Genomic DNA, 10,213 nt, shown 5'->3' on the forward strand with positions numbered 1-10,213 from the left:
TTTGTCACTTAGCATTCTCCACCACCCTGCCAACAACTCAATTGGTGGCCTAATGGTTGTTGAATGGCTACCAGGCCCTCCATAGTGTCCTTCTTTTACCACTTAACATCATCTCCTATGGCTCCCCCTTGCTACTATTGCCAGTCACCATCGTTCTCCCCATACCCATCTTCACCTCCCTCAATCTCCACCATGACTAGTGCCTACTTCTCTTATCCACCTCCTCCATGCTACATGCCACAAGCCACCCATCCGCTATCTCAAGTAGCCACTATCATCCTCCAACCTCTTCCCACCACAAGTTTCCATTGCCCTATTGCATCTACCGCAAAGTTGCACCACCATCAACCATCAAACACACTCACCCCTACCACATAAATACATAAACACACTCATACCCCACCACCCACATTAACACATAAACACATCACACACACCACACCACATGAACGTTATCCCATGTACACACATAGACTACACATTCCTTTTTGTAGGGGGATATAAAGTAATAACTCATTTCCTTGCAATCATTTTTAAATCTGCCTCTTTTCTCCATTTAAGGGGGGATGTTGGAAGAATATTCAAATATCTTATGTAAGCCTTCCAAAGTCACCAAATATTATCTATTCAAACTCTTCTCATTTATGATCATCTTATCATGTAGCACATACCAAGTGCATATCGTTTTCCACTAACTGCCCACCTTCCACATTGACCTCTTTATGAGGCATGCTTGTATATAAACACTACTTGTACAACAATGAATACAATCAAGCTTCAATCAAGTCTTTTGTTTTCTTGCACTCTTGCATTCTTTTCTCCATTTTCTTAGAATTGGTTTTAGAGTGTGAAGTAGCCTGGGGGGGTTTACTTATAAGTAATCATCTATATAATGTGCATTCAAAGGATATCAAGAAATACCCTTTCTTTATATGCTATAAGACCTTCAAACGACTCCTTTTACTTTAGTAAACTTATAGCTTTTTTTAAATTATAAATTAAAAATCTAAATTTTAAATATAATCCTGTAAATTTTACGAAATATAATACCCTTTCTTTTGAACTTATGTAGTATCTTACATGTTCAATAAAGGAATCCTTGGGGAAGCAACAAAGTTAAACATGCATTAGTGCATTTACTCCATACAATTATAATTGCCTTTATTGTTTGAATGTGTCTGCCTTTTCTATATGGTGAAATTATGCTCGCTAACACAAAGACTTGATATGTGCCACATTGGCTAGTGACACCTAATCTAGTGGCTGTAGCAAAAATAATACTAATAGTAGCAAAGCAGAAGCAGAAATCAAAGTAGTAGTCACAATCATAGTAGTGGTAGTAGTAGCAGTAGCGATAGTAGTAGTAGGGAAGTTTAAAAATTCCATAAGGTAGTAATAATAGTGATTATTGTGATATTTATGATAACTATATTGCATAGAAGGGTTTTTCTTGCGTAACGTTATTAGTGCTTCCCATTTCGATAAATTTTTTCATAAACAAACTTAGGAAGCATGGAACATGAAACCTCATATTTTTGTGACTTCTTGATGGTTTATTTTTTATGATTCTCAAATTTGTAAGTGTTGTGTGTAAAAATAAGGCACAGTATTGAAGAAAGGTAATGGCAACAATATGGATTCTTTAAGAATAATGCCTAAGCATATTGATTTGTATAGCAATAATGTGTTAACATAGTGCGACATATATCAGGATGTTTTTGTGACCTCTCGATCGATGGATTACTTTTTATGATTTCCAAAAGTGTGGTAGCGACTCTTAATGAGGTTGTAAACCTCGACTGTGTAGCAACGATGTGTCGAGAGGGTGTGACACGAATTAACATGATCACGGCAGTGTGGTGGCGACGCTTTTAATGAGGCTATAAACCTCGTCCTTGTCGATGGCGAAGGCGGTCTGGAGGACGTCCTCGGGCAGCGGAGGCTTGGCGGCGAACAGAGCGGGGGCGACCTGGGAGGTGCCCGGGTTCTGGCTGTTGAGCGCGGAGATAGCGAGGGCAGGCTTCTTCTTGTCCGGGTTGATCTGGAAGTGGACGAGACCGCGGGGAAAGACGAAGAGATCGCCCTTGTACAGGGTCTGCTGGAAGAGGGTGTTGTTGGTGGTGGAGACGAAGCCTACCACAAGCGTGCCCTCGGCAAGGAAGAGAACCTCGGTGGCACGCGGGTGGACGTGTGGAGGGTTAAGCCCACCATTGGGCGCGAAGTCGATGCGGGCCACGGACAGGCCTTGGGTGTTGAGTCCAGGGAAGGTGAGGGCCGACGCCAGCTGCACAGCGGAGCCGAGCGCCTTGTTAAACTGGCCTTGCTGGCGAAGCAGAGGAGAGGCGAAGTCCTTGGCCTCCACTTGTTGGAGATTCTTGCACAGCAGACCGTTCACGGTTGTGATTCCGGCCGCCTGCGCCCACTGATCAGCCACGCAGAAGTCCTGCAAGGGGTCCTCATCCGCCGCCTCAGTGCGAGTTATCGGGTCGACGAGCTGCTGCGCCAACGTGATAGCTACAATTAGCATAGCAAGCTTTAGTGATGATGCCATGGATACAGTATTGCGTATGGTGAGTGCAGGACGGTAGATATGAGAAAGCAGGGGTCCGAATGGTTCTCTAGTATCTAATTAACCTCTTCCGATCAGCGAATACTGTATAAACAGATCACGCTTTTCAGCAAGCACAAATGGGGGTTTCTTAGGAATGAACAACTGCTGCGCCGGTGATCGAATGGTGGGAAGATCGAGCCTTCGATTCCATATAAGTAGTACGAGCTAGATGCGTGGATAATCGTCCGTATACCAGGTCATGAGCTTGTTTACCAGGTCTTTCATGCTCTTGTGGATCCAATCACGCGGGGAGGTTTTTTATGTAAAATACATATGAAGTCGTCCTTCACTCGTTCATGGAATGCTTCCAGTCGCTCCGACCTACGACTTGGTAGTTAATCGTTTCTCATCGGCTTTCTTGTGACACGGGTAGTTTATTGAAGTTTTCCAACGTGTACGATGTTTTTCCAAAACGGATAGAAAACATGTTTTCATGAGCGTGGCCCGTCTATGGCAAATGGCCACAACAAGGTATGAGCTTGGGGATTTTCATATTTATATCATTAACCCATCTAATAATATGATTGGTAGGATAAACTAATGCTATTCTTGTAATGTGTTGTAATAAACCCAAGGTCAAGTGTTCTATTCTTATGGGCAACAATATTCTACAATGTAACAAGGTGATGTAATCATAAGGGCCTACCAAGGTAAAAGTGGAGGCTTAGTTCAAATATAATAACCACACGGGAAATTTACATAGGAATAGTTATAAAGGTGCTAAAATAATAGAGAAATTTGGATAGATCTTAAGAAATAAGTTACTCAAATTACACATATCAAGTTCTTATTTTGCTCAGTCTTAACTTTTTATTTCACAAGTTAATAGTAAGATATACATAAAGATCTCTTAAAAATTTATCTATCATGTTATATTATATATATTTGATTTGGTTTAGGAAGTTTCTCAACAACTCTATCTGTGTGTGTGTACACGTGTGCATAGATTTGTGCAAGTGGAGGATGGGCTTGAGGGATTCACTACATACATATCCTTTGTATCACATGCGTTCAAGGCTTGTTTATAGATAACCTTATCGATGAATTTTTCTTGAATGAAACCGAGAGAGTTCACTTAATAGAACATGTAAGGTACCATGTGAATTCAAAGGAATTTGTATTTTACTTAGTAACATTTTTAGGATTATTTTTACAAAGGGGGTTTTTCAATTATTGTTTGAAAAAGCCCTTAAATTTAGTAAAGTAAAAGGGGTCATTTTATAGCCTTACAGCATGTAGAGAAAGGGTACTTATTAGTACCCTTTCAACACACGTTATATAGATGATTTTTGATAAGTGCACCCTTGGAAATAGAACACAACTCTTATTTATTAAATGTATAAGTAACTCTTTTATATGGCACCCTTCTATATATTAAAAATGGATAAAACTAGTATTTTTAAAAGCACTTTATTTTGAACTCATGTGATACACACATATATTCTAGACTAACCGCCTCGAGGGAATGGGCAATATATATGTAAGTTACACATGCGTACATATTTATATGTGTGTGTAGACATGCATATGTATGGATGTTAAAGATATAACCTTTCCAAATATCTATGCATATAGGGATATGTACTCATGCATGCGTACTAACAAAATAGTTATCAAGGATGTTTAAAAGAAGTTCAAAAGATTTCTATAGCTAGGTTTTAACACTTGCAAGCAGGCATCTTCTAAAATAGTAAAGTACTTATTGATTGTAATGCAACTCTATTACACTACACAAACAAGGTTATTTGAAAACAAATAAGGATGTAGTTAACTTTTGTGAACATCAACCATGTGTGCATATGGGAAAGTGAAACAAGCTTAATAAACTTGTTTTATAGAGATCTTTGCATTATAGACTAATTAGACATCTTTTTCGTTGAAGATGATGCATTAGAATGATGATAACTGTGAAATTTTCTTTATAATATCATATTTATGAGTGAACAAGAAAAGTAGCACCACATTATCATATGCTAATGAGATCCTTTAAGACATATCTTACTTGCCCTTGTGTGTAGTGTATATGAGAATGTAAAAGCAAACACATACACAAGCGAGACCTCCTCACTACAACATATCCTTTGGCAAGTAAAGATTGTAATTACTATTTAACTTATAAGAATTTGCTCTTGTTAGTGGGGTTTCACTTCCTAGCTTGAATGCAAGAACTAAAAGCTTAACACCCATACAATAATGGAAGTGTATTTGCCACCGGTATGTGGCTTCTATGTCGTTGGTTAGATTTCCTAGATAAAAGACCAAGAATGGTAGCTCTTTTTGCATGTTTTAATAGTACACATTGTGGCATGGCATTCATTGGGCCCCTTATATTAGCAAATACCACTATGCAACTCATGATCCTAGTAGCTATACACTTGCATGTTTGGTTGGATGGACAAAGACCCACATAGACTACTATGGTAATCTATCACTACAAGGATATAGGATAATAGTGACCATCATTTCCGACGCAAATTAGCGGCGTTGTTATTAGCATCGCAAATGCGATGTAAATAGCGATGGAAGTCAGATGAAAAAATGCAAAGCGCGGCATTTTGCACAAAAGAGCGAAAGAGGGAGGAAAAGAGAGAGTGAATTGCATCTTGCATTTGAGAGGGAGAGAGAGAGAAAGAGAGAAAGAGGGAGAAGGAGAGTTTGTCATTGGCGCTGCTGCCATTTGCGAAGAAGATGAGGAATTGCACGAAGGGAGAAGAGAAGCCACCATCGTGAAGAGGAGCTACCGAATCCATCCTCGGACCTTTGCAGTGAATGCATTGCTCCCTCTTGGTTTGTTTTTGTTTTTTCTCTTTTTGTTTTGCTTGTTTTTGTTAAAAATGATGTGTATTGAGAGAGAAAGAGAGGAAATGAGAGAGGGAGAGGAAGAGAGAAAAAGAAAGAAGGAACGAGACAGAGAGGGAATAAACATGAAACATAATAAAGAAAGAGAGAAAGAGAGAGAGAGGAAGGAGAGAGGAGAATGAATGGATAAAAAACAAAGAGAGGGTAAGATCTTGTTCTTTAATTTCTTATTTTCTTGTTTGTTATAGTAGTAGTAATTGTTTAATCTCTTCTTTTCTTGCTTGTAGTGGTAGTAGTAGTAGTAGTAGTAGTAATTCTTTAATTTTTTCTTTTCTTGTTTATAGTGGTGGTAGTAGTAGTAGTAGTAGTGGTAGTGGTAGTGGTAGTGGTAGTGGTAGTGGTAGTAGTAGTTCTTTAATTTATTCTTTTTTTTTTTGTAGAAGTAGTAATATATATATATATATATATAGTGAAAGGTGCACCTTTAGTGTGTTTGAGAAGGCGAGTACTAGTAGTAGTAGTGGTTTGGTGCAATACCACGGGACGGAAAACACTCCGACATAGGGTAGCTACTCCCTCGTCCCCATGCATAGTATAATAGACTTTACATACTGTAGGCATGAGCCTTGGAATACGAGTGCTACTTCTCACTCTCTTGTAGGTTCGAGAGAGTGTGGCTCATGTGGTTATTGTGGAGGTACCGACGTAGTGTCTCCGTCTCGTCGTGCTATGTTACCTATGGGATTTATCACACCGGTGGGGACGTCTACTCTAGTCACTCTAACTTTTGCTCAGTCATCCGCAAATGACACTCCTATGGGTGCTACTTCGAGAGATACTATCCTTGTAGGTAAACCAGATCATGTACAGGGTCTCATAGATATGCCCAAGAGCGTAATCGTAGGTACTTGGGGGGTTCACTATATATATATTCTCTATATTACGTGCATTCATGGCGTATTTATAAATATCCTAATCTGTGAATTTTTCTTGAATAAAACACAACCATTTTCTATTCAATCTGTAAGTCACCCCTTTATATGACACCCTTTTGTATGTAAAAAATGTATAAAATTGATGTTTTAAAAACCCCTTATTTTGAACTCACATTATATATACATATATTCATGAGTGACCCCTCCCCAACGTAGGTGGGAGAGGACAAATCTTAGGCTTATCCTAGAGGGATATGGATACGTTGTAGATGATAGGACCGAAGCCATCATCATGAATGATGAGGGGAGGAGAGTGATGGCTCGTATGAGAGAGTTGTGCCAATAATTTTTTCAACACAACATCTTGGGTCATTGGAAGAACATACTAGAGGGGAGCAAGGACTATATAGTAGCATCCTTGGATGAGGAGTTTCCGATACCCACAACAGTAGATAGGTTTTTCATAGGATGGATGATGGAGTGCATGCGTGCGTACATGTCACACGGACGATCGGACGTATGCAAGGCACTTAGGAGTGGGGCTTCAAAGTCCGAGTGGCTAGACGTAGATGACTGGCATCGACTTAGAGAGGAGGCTACAAATTCTCCAGGACATTGGAGATAGAAACACATGAGGCGGCGAGGGCACGATTGGAGGCATGAGTGGTCCATCATCTTGGGAGTGCTGTCCATAGGACTTATCTAGAGGACTTTGTAATTTTTTCTTTTGTTCTACTTATTTTTTTGCAATATCCCTTGTACTAACAATTGTGTTTTTAACAGTTGTATTTTGTTTTCTTTATAGCACTCCATTGCAAACTGTGATTCCATTGGCCTAGAGACTTGATATGTAGAGAGACACGGTCTCATGCATTGATCGGCCGATTGTATGGACGTGGTGGCCCAATAAGTCACTCATCTTTCTTGTTCGTAATTACTAATTTTAAAATGCATTATTCTATGGTGGACTGATATGTAGTTGTTTTTTTTTTTGCAGAGTTTGTTTGATGCTCCTTTGTAGTGGGATGAGCTTTCAGATGGCGAGGATCTATAGCTCACCCTTTGATCTGTGGAGCGCACATCCTCCTCTTTTTTTGTCATGTGATTTATGTAGGCATTTTCTATATACTATCTTATTATCATCCTTTGTAGCTTGCTATGATTGTACCGTTGCATTCATTACATGATCTTATATTTATTTTATGTATCAGTCTTATAGATTCAAGTACACTTTTCCTTTATGGAGGCGAGCATTGTACACATGACTATAACTCTTTTGTATAGCCTAAATAAAGCACATAGTGCTATTTGTGGCATGGTAGCTTGCTGCCTTGCCACAAATTTTTTTCCCCCTGTAACCATTACTATTAGCGTCACAAATTTACTACACATGTCGCTATTAGTATCACAGTTAGTGTTGCAAATCATCGCTATATACTTCGCTAACTGCGTCGCTATTAGTGTCGCATATGCGATGCTGATAGTGACACAAATAGTGGCGCATATAGTGACGATAATAGCGACTGCTCTATGGCGTCGCTAATACCAATGTTTTTTTTTATGACAAGGGCAAAATTTTTTATGAACATTTTTGTCGCTTTGAACGTTGGTATGAGACATGTATCTTGTAGTGTATATGTTCTAATATGGAGATAGGCATCCTTTGTTGAAGAATCTCTATATCCATAAAGAATGTAACTACAGTTAGATGATTACCAAGGCTAATTACTACACCATATTGGCCAACTTGGCACTTGTGAGCTAGCCACTTTTTCACTTAACATGATTGGTCTCTCCTTTTCTCTCAACTTGGTAGGATTGTTGAACTATTTGAGTCCCATGATATAATGTAGCTTTATGGACTATTTAACTATGTTTTTGCCTTTTCCTATGGCTAATTTATTGCACCTATTAGAGGCAAAATTAATTTTTCTAGGCCATAAAATTAACAAGTGCTATAGGCCAGCAACCTTTCCGTACGTTTTTGTCACATCAAAAAGTATGTAAGTGTTTCCTTCTTTGCCCAAGTAATGTATAATAACTCCTATTATCATTGCTTTCTATCTTCCCTAACCCTATCTTTCTCTCACCTTCACTACAAGGATATGAGCCTATAGCGATGGGCGTTAGCGATGATAAATAGCGGCGTCCCTATTAGCATCGCAAATGCGATGCTAATAATGACGCAAATAGCGATGGTACCTAGAGCAAAAAAACGCGGGCCGAAACTCGAGCGTGTCATTTTTCGCGCATTCACGAAATAGAGAGTGAGAAGGAGAACAACCATCTTGCAAAGAGGGAGAGAAAGAGAGAAAGAAAGCTTCTCACCATTGCCACTGCTGCCGCCGCCGCCGTTCGTGAAGAAGAGGAGGAGGTGTACAGAGGGTGAAGAGGAGCTCCCGTTGCAAAGAGGGCAAAGAGGAGCTACCAAACCCTTCTTCGAGTACAACAGAAACGAGGCATAGACGCGCATGTTAGACGCGCAAAGTCGGGCGCGTCTATGAGTGCGTCTATAAGTGCGTGTAAACGTACGTGTAAATAGACGCGAATTTTGCATCTATATATCGGTGCAAATAGACGCTAATATAGATGTGCCAGCAGACGCACAATTATTTAACCACCTAAAATTAGCAATTCACATAATTAAAAAACCAAAGTTAATAATTATTTAACCACCTGAAATTAATTCTTGAGCATGCACATGTACGCATGATAAAAACCATAGAATTAAAAATACACATTGAATCATTGAATTAAAAAAATAGAGTTAATAACTACTTTTTCATTGCTCTCTAATGAATGGCAGTTCCTCCAGTTGACAAGCCTGATATAAGTAATTAGCGGCAAGCAACATAAACCTTACAATTAGTAGTAATCATTGCAATATGTATCTCGTAATTTCTCTACCTACTTGAAGATGATAAAATATACTTCCTTTTTATTATGGAAAATTCAATTTAGCTTTAAAATTGACTATTATTCTTGAGTATGCACGTGTGCGCATGATAAAAGGCATAGAATTAGGAACACACATTGAATCAAGAAGCAAATTAAGTATGTTACAGTGAATGATCCATCTCATCTTCAATGAGATCAGCCCTTGCTAAACTATCTACTTCGAGGTCTATGTTACCAAGAGGTAACGAAACAAATAAGTCTATCCCACTATCAGATGTGTTGCTATATTGCTCAATAACTTCATCAATATCATCAGCAATCATATTATTGTCTTCTTCTGCATTTCCTTGAACATCCTCGCGAGGTTCATCTTGTACTATATCATGCATATCATCCACTATGGTGTCATCATGCACATCATCATTAATTGTTGGATTGTCATCTGCTATCTCCATGTCGGTAATATTACCATATATTGGTTTTGAATGATTAGATATAGGGATGACACACCACCATCGATTATTGTTTACCATTGGATGATACACAACCTGTATTTGAAAAACAAAAGCAAAAAACTTAAGTACTTATTATATTGTGTATATGTATCACATGTATACATATAAAGAAATTAGCCTTTGCATATATACTTTGCTCGCATTGTTGAGGTAGTACTAATGTGTCATTCTTGTTTTGGTAAAATTTTGTAGAGTCAATGATTACAAAACCACTTGGATGACGTCTGATTGTGCAATGCTCACCATTTGTTACCACTTCTTTTTTACCACTTCACATCCAATACATATATAAAGAATCGTTTGAAGTCAAGCTTCAAAATATCTTGGATCAAGCCACAATAACCTTCCATGGTACCATTGGCATCCTCGAAGTGAGCAAGGACACCACAATCTTGGGTATTTCTCTTTTCATCTATACGTTGAGTTCGAAGATGTTTACCCTCACACCAAAGTGC

At 38.8% G+C, this 10,213-nt stretch overlaps 1 pseudogene; it reads right to left on the bottom strand.

Moving 5' to 3' along the window:
• Window positions 1-1,559: 1,559 nt before the first annotated feature.
• Window positions 1,560-2,551, bottom strand: LOC148034862 (germin-like protein 8-2 pseudogene; annotated as a pseudogene).
• Between the last annotated feature and the right edge of the window lie 7,662 nt (window positions 2,552-10,213).

Source organism: Lygodium microphyllum, chromosome 6, assembly GCF_053477565.2.
Source record: "Lygodium microphyllum isolate KBCC chromosome 6, Lygodium_microphyllum_v1.1.10, whole genome shotgun sequence".
NCBI lineage: Eukaryota > Viridiplantae > Streptophyta > Polypodiopsida > Schizaeales > Lygodiaceae > Lygodium > Lygodium microphyllum.